General features: G+C 49.1%; 1 protein-coding gene across 6 annotated transcripts in view; it reads left to right on the forward strand.

The window, feature by feature from the left end:
- The window catches only part of LOC147026115 (protein phosphatase 3 catalytic subunit alpha), a 219,100-nt gene that overhangs the window by 349 nt on the left and 198,751 nt on the right, over nt 1-20,000 (forward strand). The window lies entirely within an intron of this gene.

The following is a 20,000-nucleotide window of genomic DNA, read 5'->3' on the forward strand; positions in this document are numbered from 1 at the left end:
GAGGGTGAGGGAAGGGTGAGGGAAATTCCAGCACAACGTGTATGATCTTAGGTCTTTTTAGTGAGCAGGATTTAGGGAGGTGAATGTGAATTTGAAGCGGTGAGTCAGAGACGAGCTGGTGCGTGAGGTTGAGTGAGTGAGTGTGCGAACGTTCGTGAGATTGGTTCGGTGAGCGTGATACGATTGTGTGATGCCGGGTCACTGTGTGTTTGGGTCAGTGTGAGTTTGGGTGAGCGTGATGCCGGGTCACTGTGTGTTTGGGTGAGTGTGATGCCGGGTCACTGTGTGTTTGGGTGAGTGTGATGCCGGGTCAGTGTGAGTTTAGGTGAGTGTGAGTTTAGGTGAGTGTGATGCCGGGTCAGTGTGAGTTTAGGTGAGTGTGATGCTGGGTCAGTGTGAGTTTAGGTGAGTGTGATGCCGGGTCAGTGTGAGTTTAGGTGAGTGTGATGCCGGGTCAGTGTGAGTTTAGGTGAGTGTGATGCTGAGTCAGTGTGAGTTTAGGTGAGTGTGATGCTGGGTCACTGTGTGTTTGGGTGAGTGTGATGCCGGGTCAGTGTGAGTTTGGGTGAGTGTGATGCCGGGTCAGTGTGAGTTTGGGTGAGTGTGATGTTGAGTCAGTGTGAGTTTGGGTGAGCGTGATGCCGGGTCAGTGTGAGTTTAGGTGAGTGTGATGCCGGGTCAGTGTGAGTTTAGGTGAGTGTGATGCTGGGTCAGTGTGAGTTTAGGTGAGTGTGATGCCGGGTCAGTGTGAGTTTAGGTGAGTGTGATGCTGAGTCAGTGTGAGTTTAGGTGAGTGTGATGCTGGGTCACTGTGTGTTTGGGTGAGTGTGATGCCGGGTCAGTGTGAGTTTGGGTGAGTGTGATGCCGGGTCAGTGTGAGTTTGGGTGAGTGTGATGTTGAGTCAGTGTGAGTTTGGGTGAGCGTGATGCCGGGTCAGTGTGAGTTTGGGTGAGTGTGATACCGGGTCAGTGTGAGTTTGGGTAAGCGTGACGCTGGGTCAGTGTGAGTGTGAGTGAGTGTGATGCCGAGTCAGTGTGAGTGTGATGCTGAGTCAGTGTGAGTTTTGGGTGATCGTGATGCCGGGTCAGCGTGAGTTTGGGTGAGCGTGATGCCGGGTCAGCATGAGTTTGGGTGAGCGTGATGCCGGGTCACCGTGAGTTTGGGTGAGCATGATGCCGGGTCAGTGTGAGTTTGGGTGAGCATGATGCCGGGTCAGTGTTAGTTTGGGTGAGTGTGATGCCGGGTCAGCGTGAGTTTGGGTGAGCATGATGCTGGGTCAGCGTGAGTTTGGGTGAGCATGATGCTGGGTCAGTGTGTGATGCTGGGTCAGTGTGCGTTTGGGTGAGTGTGATGCCGAGTCAGTGTGAGTATGGGTGAGCGTGACGCTGGGTCAGTGTGAGTGTGGGTGAGCGTGATGCCGAGTCATTGTGAGTTTGGGTGAGTGTGATGCTGAGTCGGTGTGAGTTTTGGATGAGCATGATGCCGGGTCAGTGTGAGTTTGGGTGTGTGTGATGCTGGGTCAGTGTGAGTTTGGGTGAGCATGATGCCGAGCCAGTGTGAGTTTTGGTGAGCGTGATGCCGGGTCAGTGTGAGTTTGGGTGAGTGTGATGCTGGGTCAGCGTGAGTTTGGGTGAGCATGATGCTGGGTCAGTGTGAGTTTGGGTGAGTGTGATGCCGGGTCTTTTTGAGTTTTGGTGAGCGTGATGCTGGGTCAGCATGAGTTTGGGTGAGGATGATTCTGGGTCAGTGTGAGTGTGATGCCGGGTCTTTGTGAGTTTTGGTGAGCGTGATGCTGGGTCAGTGTGAGTGTGATGCTGGGTCAGCGTGAGTTTGGGTGAGCATGATGCCGGGTCAGTGTGAGTTTGGGTGAGTGTGATGCCGGGTCTTTTTGAGTTTTGGTGAGCGTGATGCTGGGTCAGCATGAGTTTGGGTGAGGATGATTCTGGGTCAGTGTGAGTTTGGGTGAGTGTGATGCCGGGTCTTTGTGAGTTTTGGTGAGCGTGATGCTGGGTCAGTGTGAGTTTGGGTGAGCATGATGCTGGGTCAGTGTGAGTTTGGGTGAGCGTGATGCCGGGTCAGTGTGAGTTTGGGTGAGCGTGATGCTGGGTCGGTGTGAGTTTGGGTGAGCATGATGCCAGGGTCACTGTGATGCTGAGTCAGCGTGATCCTGGGTGAGTTTGGGTCAGCATGATGCTGGGTGAGCGTGATGCTTGGTCAGCCTGAGTTTAGGTGAGCGTGATGTTTGGTTACCATGATGATGGGTAAGCATGATGCTGGCACAGTGTGAGTTTGGGTGAGCATGATGCTTGTTTCGCATGATGCTGGGTCAGTTTGAGTTTGGGTGATCGTGATGTTGGGTGAGCGTGATGCTGGGTGAGCGCTTGGCGATCTCGTGGTGACTTTATAAACGACAGCGAATGATGCAGAGTTAAATCGGGATTAACAAAAGGTTACTGTATGGGGATCGGCTAAAGGGACAGCAATGGAAGGATTAAGCATTTGTTAATTTAATTGATTTTGCTGTGATGGATAATGTAGAATTGTCGATGAATGAGAGGGAGTCTGTTGGATCTGTTGGTATATTTCAGGTGAGGTGGTTGTATTTGTAGTTTTATGAATGGTGGTTTGTGTATTGGTGAATGGATACATATTTCAGCCAAGGGAACTGTCTGCGTACTGGGCCTTTTTCGTGGACCGGGCCTTTTTCGTGGACTGGTGGACCGGGCCTTTTTTCTGGACTGGGCCTTTTTCATGGACCGGGCCTTTTTCGTGGACTGGTGGACCGGGCCTTTTTGTGGACTGGTGGACCGGGCCTTTTTGTAGACTGGTGGACCGGGCCTTTTTGTAGACTGGTGGACCGGGCCTTTTTGTAGACTGGTGGACCGGGCCTTTTTGTAGACTGGTGGACCGGACCTTTTTCGTGGACTGGTGGACCAGGCCTTTTTGTAGACTGGTGGACCGGGCCTTTTTCGTGGACTGGTGGACCCTTCTTTTTTGTAGACTGGTGGACCGGGCCTTTTTGTAGACTGGTGGACCGGGCCTTTTTGTAGACTGGTGGACCGGACCTTTTTCGTGGACTGGTGGACCGGACCTTTTTCGTGGACTGGTGGACCGAGCCTTTTTGTAGACTGGTGGACCGGGCCTTTTTCGTGGACCGGGCCTCATTGGTGGACCGGTGGATCGGGCCTTATTCATGGACTGGTGGGTTGGGGCGAGTTACAAGCTTTTGCGGACGGACGTGTCCAGACGAAATGAGACGAGACGGTTGCCTTTATAGACAATGTATTTGTTGAGTTGGTGGATGATGCGAGTTTGTGCATGTTGATTGGTAGATGGGTTTAGGTGGTTGTGTTTTGCGAAGTAATACGAGATTCAGGTCAATGCAGAATCGATTCGAGCACAAAACGTGTATTGCTTGTGTCTTGTTCTGCAGTGTGTAGGAGTTGAAAAGGGTGTGGGGTTGGAGAAGGCAGGGGATTGCAGGTGTAAAGGAAAAGAGCGGTGAAGAGTTAGTAATGAATGATATATATTTAGAATATGAGATTTAAAATGTTTTTTTTTTTTTTTTCGAGTAATGGAGGAAGGATAAGATTGAGTTGAAGCCTGATTGTGGAAAGCTTGCTTATTTATTTATTGAAAAAAAAACAAAAACAAAATGAAACCAAACGATTAGTACCAGCGATTATTAGACCAGAATATGTGGTGATGAGCTGATAGGATGCCATCTCGAGGTGTGCACACTCCTCGAAACCGTCTAGCCTGGGTTTGAATCCCGACCCAGCTCAAAACCCAACTGGTGTTTCACAGGCAGGGTGATTCATCAATGTGTACGCCTTTAAACAGGGCGTCCTGTCTGTCAACATTAGTTGGTGCATGTTAAAGATCCCACGGTGCGCTTCGCGAAGAGAAGGCGAGCTATCACCGACAACATGGACAAATTGCAAATTCCTGCCCGAACAACTGCTGGGAAGGCAACGGCAATCACCCGAGATAACTTGCCAAGAAACTGCCTCAGCAGTCCTGGACCTGCCTTCGGTCAGAACACCAGAATACGATTAATACTCAGCCGCGTAATGGAGAGAGAGAGTGCACTCTGAATCTGGGACGTCGTTGGTTCGAACACCGGGTGAGTCGTACCAGAGGCTTTGATAATGGTACGTGCTGCATCCTTGTCGCTCGGAATTTTAAATGATAAGAGCACAGATAAACAATCATAAGATGGCAGCCCTATCACTGGCTTTGATGTGCCGATAATGGCTGCCTCCTGCGTTGATGCTCCTTGGAAGGGAACTTTGTAATGATGTAAGTTGAGCATTCTTGCTATGTATGACGTTTTTACCAACTCCAAGATTAATTTCCACAGTTTCCATTCAAAAAAAAAACAGCTTCACAGTTCACCCGTGCACCAAAGTTGAACAGCAATCGATGCTTCTGATTGCACTAAGTGAGTTATTGTCACGAGCAACTTTTAACATGGAAACCTGATCGTTGTTGTTCTTGAGCCAATTTAGAATCTATTGACCATCCTCGTTCAATTGTCATCCGTAGCCCTGGTTGCAGTGCTTGTTGAAATACAGCCGCCCATCATGGTGATGTTGCACTTATTGCATTTTTCACACTTTGATCTCTTCCAAAAAGCTGTTGGGCCATTGTTTTTGCTTTATCCTCTTACCTCCAAGTCGTCTTGCCTTGCCTTTAATTGCTTCCAATTGACTTGCTTCATCGATGTGGAGTTCCAGCTGCACAATGCAGAGCACTTTCCTGTGTGCAGGAATTGCTGTTATATTTTGTATTTCTGGATGAAGCAACACGTGCCAATTGGGTACATTCCTTTTGCATAATTGGCGATTTCAGTAATATCAGTTATGTTAATCGGTACAGCACGAATGTGGCAAGCTTCTCTGTAAAGGATGAAAGTGTCATTCCTTGCCAAATATATCAAACGTCTCTGGTTTTGATTAAATTTGGTTATTATGGCTTTGTATTTATCACGGAATGTCACTCACCAAAATGTTCGGTGATCTGAGCTGCCTTCCCCGGATATGGGTCATTGAATTTTTTTTATTTGACTGGGACCATTTAGCAATCTTACAGGTGTTGTGATTTGGGATATTGGGAGGGGGTGTGCATACCAACACCAGGGTAGAGGGACACAACAGAGGGATGTGTGGGAAGAAAATGGACGTGAGGAAGAATGAGATCTGGGGGCGGAGGACACGTTGGGTACACCAGCTGGACACCAGCTCAGACACAGCAAGAAGAGGAAATCAAAACCGGAGATGAAACCGCAACAATACGAAACATACATAGAGAAGTCTGTCGTTTGCTTGTTACCTCTGCCCACAACAGGTGGACAGAGGTAATGTTTTCACCCTTGTTATCTTGCCAAAACGAAGTTTTTGCAAGATATGTTAGTCAGCTTGTATGTTTTTTTTATTTATTTTTTTTTTTGTCTGTAATCACGTATAAAAAATTCTGCAGAGCACAGTTATCATTGGAAATTTTTGTAACTTCGCATATCAGAGGCCTATAGAGGTCCCTTTCAGTGCACAAAATTTTGAAGGTAAAGGTCAAAGGTCAAGGTCACTTTGTCGCAAATCAGGAGAGTCGACGAAACCCTTAGTTTTTGAGTAATTTTGATCGGATCGTCTTCAAACTTCATGGGAATATAGTTCATGGTCTGGCGCTCAGCTGATTAATTTTTGGTGGCGATTGGCCTTGACCTTCATGGTTAGCGCCTGAGGTCAAACATATTTGACCCCAAGGTCAAATTTTCAACTTTTAGGAACCATATCGTGTAGTACCTCAAATTGAACATCTCGATGAGTGCTTTCTAGATATGTCAAGCTTGAGACATTATGACATCATTTGGTGACGTTATGAGGCAAACGCATATTTTTTATGGTTACTCTGTGTAACGATTCTCATCGGAATCTCTCGTAGGCAGATATTCCTCAAGGAGTCGCTCCTGGTGGATAGCAGCTCTGTTCACCTCAGTGTGACCTTAAAGAAGTCACACGTGGTCACCTTTTGGCAAGATACGGGTTACCCTGCGGGTGACATTGGTTTATTTTTATTTGTCTGTTTGTTTGTATGCAGGGTATTAAAAAGTTGTGGATGGTTTTGGGTAAAATTTGGTGGTCAGGTTGCCTGTGTGATGGACAAATTGATTGGATTTTTGTGAATATCCGGCTGTGGATCCAAATACCGTTATTTTCTCCGCCACCGAAGGTGAAGGAGGTTATATTTTCACCCCTTTTTCTGTCTGTCTGTTTGTGTGCGTACAGGGTATTTCAAAAAGTTGTGGACGGATCTGGATGAAATTTTGTGGACAGGTTTAGTGTGTGACTAGGACGTACTGTTTAGATTTTGGTGAAGATCCGGATCTGGATCCGACTACTAGAATTTCTTAAGTGATTCTTCACCATTGAGAGAAAGGGCCAAAAACTATATATATATATATATATATATATATATATATATATATATATATATATATATATATATATATATATATATATATATATATATATATATATATATAGCACTATGTCTGAAAAAGTTATGGACGGATTCAGACGAGACTTGGTGGAAATGTTAGGGGTGTGACAAGGAAGAATTGTTCAAATTTTGGTGAAGATCCGAATCCGGATATGATTATTTTTAAAAGTGATTCTTCACCATTGAGAGAAAGGGCTAAACCGATATATAGCACAACATCTCAAGTTGTGGACGGATTTGGATGAAACGTGGTGGACACGTTGGGTGTGTGACAAGGAAGAATTGATTCGATTTTGGTGAACATCCGGATCCGGATCTGGATACGAGGATTATTTATTAAATTTAGTGATCCTTCACCATTGAGAGAGAGGGCCAAAAACGATATATAGCACGATATCTCAAAAATGTAGTGCGCCCAAACATGTTCTTGTGGATCAGCCATTGAGTGGCGGAGGTATGCACTCTCCCGAGTGCCCTTCTGTTTTTTTTTAAAGTGGTTCTTCACCATTGAGAGATGGGGCCACAACAATACATAGCACGATGTTTCAAAAATATTTGGATGGATTTGGACGAAACTTGGTGGACAGGTTGGGTGTGTGAAAAGGATGAATTGATTCGGTTTTGGTTGAGATCCAAATCCGAATCCGGATCCGGGAAGAGGTATGCGCTCTACCAAGTGCCCTTCGAGTTACCTCCACCACCGAAGGTGGAAGGAGGTTATATTTTCACGTCTGTCTGTCTGTGTGTTTGTTTGTGTACAGGATATCTTAAAACGTTGTGGATGGATTTGGATGAAATTTGGTGGGCAAGTTGGGTATGTGACAAGAATTGATTCAATTCTGGTGAAAATCCGGATCTGATAATTACCTCCACCACCGAAGGTGGAAGGAGGTTATGTTTTCACCCCTGTCTGTCTGTCTTTCTTTGTCTGTTTGTTTGTGTGCAGGATATCTCAAAAAGTTGTGCATGGATTGAGATGAAATTTAGGAGACAGGTTGGGCGACAAAGATGAACTGATTCGATTTTGGTGAACATCCGGATCTGGCTACTATAATTTTAAAAAAGTGATTCTTTACAAGAGAGAGATGAGGCTAAAAACTATATATATATATATATATATATATATATATATATATATATATATATATATATATATATATATATATATATATATATATATATTGTTGCGGTTTTCGCGCCCGCCGGCGTGCGACGGCCACGTAACTCGAATCGCGGCACGTCGCCCACCGGACGGACAATCCAGTCGTGACCCTCTCGGACTAACGCCGGGAACCAGTCACGGGTGGACCTTTCGGTCTCACCGCGATTGAGCCAATCAGCCCCCACGTGGGATAGGGTTGCTCGCCAAATTCGAACTACCTAAGTACCCACGCGGAGGGTAGACCGGGCGATCGCACCTCGCCGCAGGTCGACTTCGGACACGGGCCACTTAAGCGACCCGTTCCGTACTATCAGAATAACCGAGCGGTGTTATCGTCGACCTCGACGGTTCGATTAATTATCGGGCGTATTCAGCCCACTACCAACCCTTTACGTGAAGCAAGATGGGGATTCAATGGAGGAAAAAGACGAAGCGAAGCGGGAAACTTCCTGCACGACGCGAGCACCCCCTCGTCTGGTGTCGCCGCCTTTCCACAGCTCCGTCCCCTCCGTTCCGACTCCAACGCACACGACGAGCAGCTCCACCGCCCGCGAAGTCTTGACCCTCTGCTTCCGACTCTCCTCTTCTTGACTCTCCGACCGCGCTCTTGTTTGCGACTCTCCGACCCTCGTTCTGCTGACTCTCTCCGACCCGTTCTTGTTTGCGACTCTCCGACCCTCGTTCTGCTGACTCTCTCCGACCCGTTCTTGTTTGCGACTCTCCGACCCTCGTTCTGCTGACTCTCTCCGACCCGTTCTTGTTTGCGACTCTCCGAACCTCTGACTGACGAACACGGTCCTTTTATCCCCCCGTAACTTTGCCTTTGACCCCCTCCCTTTGACCTTTCACCTCGCTCCCCATTGGCCCGAGAAAAAGTGGGCGTGAAGGCTTTTTGATCCACAAATTTGCATATATCGATCGTTCTGGAGGCGGGGCCAAATCGCCCCTCGCTCACCGATTGGACGGCAAAAAGTGGGCGTGTGTCGTTTTTGATCCGTTTTTGAAGCAGAAAATCCGTGATTTTGTACACGCTGTTCAACGTGCGCCCTACACGAGTCCAGCATCGGTGCCCATGAGTGGCGCGAGATGACGGTGATGCGATGGTGGCGAGTTGTGACGGTAAAGGTCGTGGCGGTTGTGGTGAAGCGGCGTTGTGGTTGGTGGTTGTTGTTGTGGTTGTGATCATGGCGGTTGGTCCAAAATAAAGATAGTAAAAGAAAAACGGCTATCCTGAAGAGTCGCAGCCCGCATAAATGACATGTATTCCCACTAGACAACGGGTTTGGGCCTAACTACACATGCACTTACCGAGATACCTCACCTAAGGGACCTGAATGGTGGTTTGCGAATCTGGTAACCACAACACTACCCCCTTCCCTTTTTACAGACTCGTCCCGAGTCGTCAAATTTTCGTGTGCCATCATGTGTAGTTTTCCCCTAGTACATTTTACCTACGGATCCCTGAGTGCGACATTCATGGTATTCGTGTCCCCAAAATAAATAACCTAAGGGCTGCGTAACTATCTAAACAAACTCACTCACACGGACGACTTAAATAAAATTGCCGGCGCTAAGACATACATGCCGGGGGGGCACTCATATGTACAGTACATCTTACCTTAACTTACAAATCTTACACTAAACCATGGCCCAGGATCAATGAACTCTGCAAAAAGAAAGCAGTTAGCAGGGAGCCAGGCTGCCCACATGCAGTCTCTGGCTCAAACAATGCAGGTGACAGGGAACGTGGCTGGCTGCTCACACGCAGTCCAAGGCCTTCCCTTTTGAACTGAACTCAGTGAACCACAACGGTGCTTGGGCTGCACAACGCAGTCTCCGTGACAGCTCAAGTGGCACACGCAATGAGCACAACGAATGGATGCATGAACACAAACACGGTGCACGGGCCGCCACTGCAGGCCCGTGTTGTAGCTGCCAACAGGGCAGTTCTTGCAGCTTGCAAACTGTTGCTTTTACGATCCTGGCGCACATGGCAATGAACAGGGGGGGCAAAGCAAAAATTGAACGGGGCTGGTGAACAGGGGCAGTGGGCATGGCATGGCAAAGGCAAGCAGGCAAACACAGCCCGCAGAAGAAGGCCGCTGCAGGCAAACTCAGCCCACAGAACCAGGCCGTTGCAGGCAAACACAGCCGGCAGATGAACTGGCCGGCACAGGCCTTGAAGAAAAACAGCCAGCAGATGAACTGGCCGGCACAGGCCTTGCAGCACACAGCTGCCGATGAAGTTGGCCGGCCTCCGCCTTGAAGCAAAACACGGCCAGCCGATGAAGTTGGCCAGCCTTTGCCGTTCAGTGGAGGTTGGTGGAGGGAGTGCGGTGGTGCTGGCCACTTGGAAGGTGGGCTCGGACCTACCTACCTGTCTCCCTCCCAACCTATCGCCTTTGCCTGTCACTGTACATACCCACTCCCTTAATTTGTCAAACCCCAATTTAGCCCCAACTTATTTTTTTGTTGTTTTTATTTTTACTCCCCCACTATAAATCGTCCCCTAACCCCCTTTATCGTCCTTGTTCGGCTAACCTATCCTGTCACCTAGCCTACTCCCAACCCCTACGTTCCCTTCCCGGAGGGGAATAAGGGAGAGCTAACGTCCTGTGTCGAGGCCCAACGAAGCCTCAGAATGGCCTCCCCAGAGTTCGGCGATCTTAACACCAAGTGGGTCCAGCGGCCCACAACGACAGCGAGGGGATGGATGGTGCGGAGGGGTACATCTCCTAATCTACCCTATCCATTTAACAGTTAAACTACCCCGGGGCTTTCAACAAGCGCCTCTCGCTTAAACTATTGGTTCTAACAACCCAGATTCCCGTCGCCTGTGTTGGTGTCCTCACAATTTCGGGCCTCGCCCCCCAATTTTCTCTCCGTGCCCTCACACGGTCTCCTGGCTGGGACACGTGGCTCCCTTTGGCAGGCACAACCCTCTGCCGAATCTCCCGCTATGGCACCCCGGGCACTACACTGCCTCCGAGCCTACCAGCTCCCTAACACCGGGGAGTGCCCCCATGGCACCTCCCCTGAAACGCACACGTGGCAGGCCGGCCTCCCGGGCCCCTTTCCGAGGGTCACCCGTGCCCACAACACTGCCCACGCGGCTAATGGCGCCCCGGGCCCCCGCACCAAGCAGGCGCACCCGTGCCCACTACTCTATCCCGGCCCCCCATGGGCCCATGGCCTACCACGGCCGACTAGCCTGGTGCCCGGGGTACCCACTCAGCGATACTCACCTTTCGCAGCCACGCTCCCAAGCCCGTCAACAGGGCTCCTGCACCCCTCCAAATGGGTCTCGAGCCTACTTTCCCACCAACAGCAAAACGACCTCCATTTTTCAATTTGACTAACCCAGCTAACTCACTTTACTCTGACCCCGGGGTCCCTTGGGCGGGAGTCACTCCTCCCCCCAATCACTCATCGCACCATGCATTCCCCATTCACTCCACACACACAGACCCGCTGGCCTCACTCACTCAACATGTCTCCACATCATAACTCACCAACTCTTCAACACACACACCACTGAACTCTGCCATCCTTCTAACTACATCCCCTAACTAACTCGTGCTCCCACGTCGTCCCTTACACTATAGCACGTTCCATTTAACACTACGTAGCTAAGCTACGTCCCCTCTACACATTCACAAGTCTGTCACTGTCTCAAATAAATCATTTTATTTCCCAACCTAAATCTGACTACAATCCCTCTAACTAATCCATTCCACGGACTCCATGAGGACTTACCCCTGCCCCATGAAGTCGGTCTAACTAAGCTAACCCTTCCCCCTAACTAGTTTTCATCCTGTGCCCAGGGTAAGGGGGTCTTTTACCCCTTGCCCAGGAATCCTTTGCACCCGAAAGTGAGGCTTGTTCTTTTTTTTTTTTTTTTTTCCCATGCGCAGCACCTGCGCGGCAACTCAGAGCTCGCGCACTTTGCACCTGCCCGTGACGTCATGCAGCTGCACGTGTTCCTCGTCCCTCCTTGGACGCTACCATCCGGCAGAGATGCCCCTCCTGCCGGATTCCAACCACACGTGCAGCCATGACGTCACCGTGCGCATAAAAAAAAACACAAGCCCCACGTCTCGAGGGGTCCCCCACGCGAACACATGTGCTTTGCCCGTTGGAGCTTAACACACACGATCGCGTGGAGAACCCGTCCGGTCCAAATCCATTTACCTGCCTAAACTTTGCCCGTCCGCGGGATCGGCAAATCCACCGCGTGCGTTTCCGGACCGGGACTTCACTCCCGCAAGCGAGCACGTGGCGGTCTCGTGCGTTGCACAGCACGAACCGCGTGCTCACTGCTGGGTGAACCCGGCACGGTGCTCGAAACAACCACAGCCGCTACTCGGCTTTCTTTCCTCTGTCGCCTTCGTCGTCGCCATTCAACCCACGCACACCTGCGTGTTACGACGCACACAGTCCACTCCATCACATTCACACCGGGAGACGCGGCTGCGTGCTCCCGCATGCCAACCGACATCTCCCTCTCATACCGCTCTCTCACACACACGGTCTCCCTGGCACACAGCGACCTTGCACACGGCCGTTCACTCACGCGTGCCTCACTACTCACACAAACCATACTACTCACACACGCGGGGGCACTCACCCGCGGTGCCTCATCCACACACCGTGCCTCACCCACACACGCGAGGGCACTCACCCGCGGTGCCTCACTCATACACCGTGCCTCACTCACACACGCGGGGGCACTCATCCGCGGTTCTTCACTCACACTGGCCGTTCCATCCACACATACGGCCTCACTCACACACGGTGCCTCACCCACACACGCGGGGGCACTAACCCGCGGTGCCTCATCCATACAGGCCGTTTCACTCACACACACGGCCTCTTCCACACACGGTGCCCCATCCACACCCGGCGTGCTGGGAAGCACGCACTCTGGCACCATCGCCACCACACCACTCACACACGGGGTCGCTTCCACACACGGGGACGCACTCACACCTTGCACCACACACACAGGGACAACCACACTGGGGATTCGTGTCCCCACAAGGGTCCCCGGGGCCTCTACACCCCCCAAGCTCTCCGTGCACCCGTCCACAGCACCCGTCCCCTCAACCTCGCAAAGCACGACCGAACTCACCTGGTCGTGACTCGCCTCAAGGGGGCATACTCCCTCCCCTCGTTCCTGGAGGAGGCCATCCAGGTGCTCGCACCGGGTCCCTGCACGCTCCGCGAGCTCACCCCCATTATCCTCCACTACCTCCGTGTGTGTGTGCGCGTCACTTACCCCGTCTTCCTCGTGTAGTCTTTCCTCTATTTTTTCTATCTCCCGTGTCTCTGCCAACTCTTCACCCTTTACCTCCCTTGTCTCAACTATTATTTCCTTTGTCACGGCCTTCATGCCCGCCTGCAGGCATCGGCCCATGTTCTGCGTTTCACCCCGCAGCTTTTTCGTTTCTTCCTTCATTTGCTTGTTCATGCCTTTCATTTCGTTTATAAATTCAGTTGTGTTTGCATCCATCTTCGTTTTTACTTCGTCCATTTGCTTGTTCATGTTCACAATCATCTTCGCTGTCGTTTCCGCATACATTTTTGCCAGCATGGTGTATAGCTGGGTCATGTCGGGTGCGCTTGGGTGAGCCGTTTCGGCAGGGGTCGGGGAAGGGTTTTGGTGGAGAGGGGGGGGGGAGGTGTCATACACCGCGGCCGCTGCCGCACCCACCTCAGGTTCTGGGTTCAGTTGAGCGAGTCCGTGTTCCTGCACAATCAACATTTCCTGCTCGGGGATTCCATCCTGGACCATGGATTCTACATTACTACACATATACATTTCTAATACCCCCGGCTCCCGCTCGCCTTGAGACGCCATCTTGCTTCTCGTGAAGGGTTAATTTAACTCGCTCGTAATTTGGAGGGAATCGGGGGTCGCTTCTCTCACCCCTGGACCGATTCCCGTGAATTTAATTGGAGACAGGAGAGCCCGTTGTCCCATTCTCCAATACCAGTGCCGCGAGGAGGGCGATGAATTTGTATCCCACTCCTGACACCAGTGTTGCGGTTTTCGCGCCCGCCGGCGTGCGACGGCCACGTAACTCGAATCGCGGCACGTCGCCCACCGGACGGACAATCCAGTCGTGACCCTCTCGGACTAACGCCGGGAACCAGTCACGGGTGGACCTTTCGGTCTCACCGCGATCGAGCCAATCAGCCCCCACGTGGGATAGGGTTGCTCGCCAAATTCGAACTACCTAAGTACCCACGCGGAGGGTAGACCGGGCGATCGCACCTCGCCACAGGTCGACTTCGGACACGGGCCACTTAAGCGACCCGTTCCGTACTATCAGAATAACCGAGCGGTGTTATCGTCGACCTCGACGGTTCGATTAATTATCGGGCGTATTCAGCCCACTACCAACCCTTTACGTGAAGCAAGATGGGGATTCAATGGAGGAAAAAGACGAAGCGAAGCGGGAAACAGTTCAACAATAAAGCACATTTATTCTCGGCACACGGGAAGCACACAAATACAATTCCACCAAATGCACACAAAAAAAAGAAAACACACTTCCATTTACACAAAAAGCAAACATAAAAGTGAAAACACAGTGCAGAGCTAATACCGACTACCGAGCACACGGCAACACTTATACAATTCTACTTCACAGACGGCGCCGACAACACATACCCAAAACCAAGGAAAAGAAATCCCCCAAGAATGAGGTAGGCCTGGGGCCGAGACCGGGTCGGGCCTACCCGTCTGGTGATGAGACGCGGAGCGGCGATGGCCCCGCAACCCGCGGGCCTCGTGGACAGTGCCTGGCAGGGGGTGGGAACGGGGCCCCCTTGGTCGCACTATCTCAGCGCGGGGGGAAACAGGAGGGGGTTGCTGATGCTCGGGGTATAGAGGATCTTTATTATGTGCGACGAGCGTCTCCACCTCGGCCAGGTCGCGCTGTCGGCCTCCCTCGGGTGCAGCTTCCTGCACGACGCGAGCACCCCCTCGTCTGGTGTCGCCGCCTTTCCACAGCTCCGTCCCCTCCGTTCCGACTCCAACGCACACGACGAGCAGCTCCACCGCCCGCGAAGTCTTGACCCTCTGCTTCCGACTCTCCTCTTCTTGACTCTCCGACCGCGTTCTTGTTTGCGACTCTCCGACCCTCGTTCTGCTGACTCTCTCCGACCCGTTCTTGTTTGCGACTCTCCGACCCTCGTTCTGCTGACTCTCTCCGACCCGTTCTTGTTTGCGACTCTCCGACCCTCGTTCTGCTGACTCTCTCCGACCCGTTCTTGTTTGCGACTCTCCGAACCTCTGACTGACGAACACGGTCCTTTTATCCCCCCCGTAACTTCGCCTTTGACCCCCTCCCTTTGACCTTTCACCTCGCTCCCCATTGGCCCGAGAAAAAGTGGGCGTGAAGGCTTTTTGATCCACAAATTTGCATATATCGATCGTTCTGGAGGCGGGGCCAAATCGCCCCTCGCTCACCGATTGGACGGCAAAAAGTGGGCGTGTGTCGTTTTTGATCCGTTTTTGAAGCAGAAAATCCGTGATTTTGTACACGCTGTTCAACGTGCGCCCTACACGAGTCCAGCATCGGTGCCCATGAGTGGCGCGAGATGACGGTGATGCGATGGTGGCGAGTTGTGACGGTAAAGGTCGTGGCGGTTGTGGTGAAGCGGCGTTGTGGTTGGTGGTTGTTGTTGTGGTTGTGATCATGGCGGTTGGTCCAAAATAAAGATAGTAAAAGAAAAACGGCTATCCTGAAGAGTCGCAGCTCGCATAAATGACATGTATTCCCACTAGACAACGGGTTTGGGCCTAACTACACATGCACTTACCGAGATACCTCACCTAAGGGACCTGAATGGTGGTTTGCGAATCTGGTAACCACAACAATATATATATATACACACACAGCCTGGTGTTGGCGCAGTGGTTCGGGCAGCAGCTTGGGATCCAAAAGGTCCTGAGTTCAAGCCCCGTTGGGCCACTGAATTAATACACCAGGGGGTTGACTCAGCCTGTCATCCTTCCGAGGTCGGCGAAGTGAGTACCAGTGTACTGGGCCGGTGTATACCCCGGTTAGAATAGGTGTACCATATCCCTGTGTCGTAAGAGGCGACCAGGGTTGCGTCAGGAAGGGCATCCGGCGTAAAACATGTGCCAAATCACTATGCGGATCATACGGATGATCCGCTGTGGCGACCCCTAACGGGAGCAGCCAAAAGAAGAAGAAGAAGAAGAAGAATATATATATATATATATATATATATATATATATATATATATATATATATATATATATATATATATATATATATATATCAATCATTATCTTTCAAAAATGTATTGGGGCCCGATATGTTCTCATGATAAGGCATTGCATGGCGGAAGTATGTGCTTTACTGAATGCCATTCTAGTCTTTTCAAAGTAGTTCTTCACAATTGAGTGATAGGCCTAAAAATGATATACAGCACAATATCTCAAAAAGTTCTGGACGGATTTGGATGAAACTTGGTGGACACGTTTGCGTGTGTGAAAAGGTAGAATTGATTCAGTTTTGGTGAAGACCCGAATACGGATACGAGAACGTTTTAATTTTTTTAAACGGATTCTTCGCCGTTGAGAAATGGGGCCAAAAGCTATATATATATATATATATATATACACACACACACACACACACACACACACACACACACACACACACACACACACACACACACACACACACACACACACACACACACACACACACACACACACACACACACACACACACACACACACACACACACACACACACACACACTCACGTTATTTGGAAAAAAATTGCTACCTGTATTACTTGTATGGAATTGCACTTCAGTTAAAATAAGCATTAGCTTACGACAAAGTACTCTTCTGTAAGAAATGTTAGGTCAAGTGTTGCCAGTCACAAGCCAGCCATGTTTGTGCATCAATAGAAATGATCACTTTACTGTATTTTGTTTTTATCATAGTTTTTTACTGCAATAGATGTTTGGCTCTATCATTAAAGGGATGAAGCCTGGTGTTGGCTCAGTGGTTAGGGTGGCAGCTTGGGATCCGAGGGTCCTGAGTTCAAGCCCCGTCGGCCACTGAATTGATACATCAGGGGGTTGACTCAGCCTGTCATCCTTCTGAGGTCGGCGAAATGAGTACCAGTTCCAGTGTGTGTACTGGTAGAGGGGCACTGCATCAGCGACACAGTCACGCCTCAAGAAATGATAGCTACCCCGGCAGCTAAGCTGCCATACGATCACCATTAAAGGGATGTGCATTGCTGAATGCGTCTGTCTGGGCATTTGTTAACTGCCTGAACAATGTGTGGTCTGATTTAGCTGTAACTTGGTAGGAGTCATCTTTGCATGGTGCTTTCACAAGTTTGTTCAAACCATTGGCTAATTTATATATTCTATGGGTCATGCATGCTTACCAGTAGGTTATTGGTTCTACCAGGTGAGCCCAGGTGCATTTCCCCTATTTTTTTATTTTTGTAATTACAGCCATGATGTTTCTGCATGAAACTGCAGAAGCTATGACATGTTGGGGGTTGTGGGGTATGGTGGGTTGGTGTATGCTTGTACTTGATGTAAACCTGAGATTCCAGATAATTATGTAATATTCTGATCAATAATTGCAATAGCTTAAGTCGAGCCATAAAGATGTTTGTTACTATTACAACAAAGTAACAGTCATTGCAGGCAATTGAATATTGACATTGATATCTTTATTGGTACCACACTTTTATAAACTTGACTGTGAAGTTATCGCATTGTTTATAATATATATATATATATATATATATATATATATATATATATATATATATATATATATATATATATATATATATATATATATATATATATATATATATATATACATATCTTTGTGCATACTCTTCAAGTTACTGAATTTTGCACGTTTGGCACCTCTATCACATGCATGGTTTTACTATCCATATCATCTTTATGTATTTGATGAACTTTATCTCTTTGCTGATGACTCCACCCTCTGCCGTACCATCTGTCATCCCTCAGATCAGCAGGCAACAGTCTCTTCACTCTCTGCACACCTGGATAAAATCACAAGCTGGTCAAACATTTGGAACACGTCTTTCAATCCTGACAGATCTCTCACGAACCATGTCTCTGAAAGGACTGTCTGGAAACACCCCCCCCCCTCCCATCTACTTTTTCAACAAACTTTCAACAACAACAAAGAAGTCCTTTCATTCAAGTTTTTGGGCCTCATTATCTTCCATGATCTTTCCTGGGAAAGCCACATTTCCAAGCTGGCCTCCAAAGCCAGTCGCCGACTGGACATCCTCTGTCGTGCAAAGTCCTTCCTTGGCACACCTGAGCTCCTCACCACATACAACGCTTTCATCCACAACCTGATGGAGTTTTGCTCTCCCCTCTGGACCGTGCTCTTGCCTCACACCAAGCTCGGCTTCACGCCGTGGAAATCAAGGCTTTCAGGATCATCGGTATCTCTCCCACGATAAAGCTGAGTGTTTGGGTCTCTCACTCACCACATGCAGGTTGGTGGTCTTTCTGTCTTCTGTCTTCTCTCCAGCCTTGCACCCATATGCTCTGTCTGTGCTCTGTCCCCCCCCCCCTTCCCCAATATTTCCATGCCAAAATCAAGAATCACTGCTCACCTTCACTCTTTCATTCCTCTTTTTTCCCCCCACCTCTGGAACAAACTCCCACACTTTCTTCAATCCCGCTTCCCTCCAGGTCTTCAAAACAGCTGTTCACAGCCATCTCATATCTTCCCCCATTGACATCCATGATCTTTTCTACCCCCTGTTAATCCACCCCAAACCCACCTCCTTCAAATTCCCTGCCTTCCTTCCTGAAAGTTCATGTCGTGGCCATCTTGTTTCCCCTGTGTACCTGCCCCATCCCTCTCCCTTCCACAGATCTCCTAATGTCTCTGTGCCCTACTGCTTTGTGCTTCCCTCTCCCACCCCTCTTGTCTCCTGCTCCCTTTGTTATATGTTCTGTGTGTTAGCTCTTATATGAGCCTCGACAATGTATTCCAAAAAAAAACAAATAGGGTGTTTTGTGAGAGAACTTTATGATGTGCGTTATGCTTGCATTCTGAAAGCAGCTATATAACTTTAGTAAACCAACATTGAGTGATTAACCTGTTTATCTTCAACAGGTTAATTAACCTGATTTATCTTCAACAGGTATTCACCTGATTAACCCTGCTTTTTTGAGACTTTGTCATTGTTATGTCTGCCAAATGCTGCTGTCATGATCTCACACACCTGCCCTCGTTTTAAACGGGTTGTGTTCCTGGAAAACGTCATGTGCATCTAATTCATGTAAAATTAACCCATATTGACCTGGTAAAAGGGGATTTTGTTTCCAGAACTTTTCAGACCCCTACTCTTATTATTATTATTCTTTCATATACAGCACAAGGCTGCAGGGTAGCATCATTGGCTGATTGTGTGGCAGTGCTGCTGATACAATGCCCTCTGTAGGTTAGGGCAGGAATTTGGAATTTGGCCATGGTGCTGGCGATAGCTCGCCTACTCTTCACAAAGGACAGCATTGAATTTTGAATGTCCACCAACTAATATCAGCAGACGGGGTTCCCGTTTAACGTCCATCTGAGGCACAGCACACACATTGATGAATTACACTGCCTGTGAAACACTGGATGACAGTTTATAGCAGGGTCAGGATTCACCCCCTACCCAACACCCAGTATTCCCATTCCTGTCTCATTAAGTCATTTCCAAAACTGAAAAAGATTACAAGAAGCTACCAAATTACACACGAATATAGAAATAATTACACAAAATATATGTATGATTATTCAACACTAGAGGCTGGTCGTGAAGCATAGCAAGACGTGAGGGTTGAGGGTGAAGCATTACTTAGGAGAGTTTGGTTTTGGGTCCTCGGGATCAGACTCCACCACATTGGCAGTTATAGTTAGCGGCAGCACAGCATCGAGGGGTGATAGCTCCACTGGGCTATCGGGGCCAGTGAGCATCTTGGAGTGTGTTGGTGTGTTAACTTTTGAGAGTATATTTCTTAAAATATACTTTTATACGAGTTTAATTAATTAGCAATAAAGTCAAATTAACGGTGAAGCATTGGGTAGGGTTACGTTTCTCTTATGTCTATCAATCACAATAGACAGATGAAAGCTCTCGGTACATGGTAATCCCTCAAATATCATTGGAGTTACGTTCCTGGAAAATGCCGTGATAGTTAAATCCACGATAGTGAAAACCAAGGGCCAATGGGAAAAGGGGGGATCCGTTCCTGGGCTTTGAGAAAATATTGAGGAA

The sequence above is a fragment of the Eptatretus burgeri genome, chromosome 5 (genome assembly GCF_056783735.1).
Source record: "Eptatretus burgeri isolate ZD-2024b chromosome 5, Ebu_testis_v1, whole genome shotgun sequence".
Lineage (NCBI taxonomy): Eukaryota > Metazoa > Chordata > Myxini > Myxiniformes > Myxinidae > Eptatretus > Eptatretus burgeri.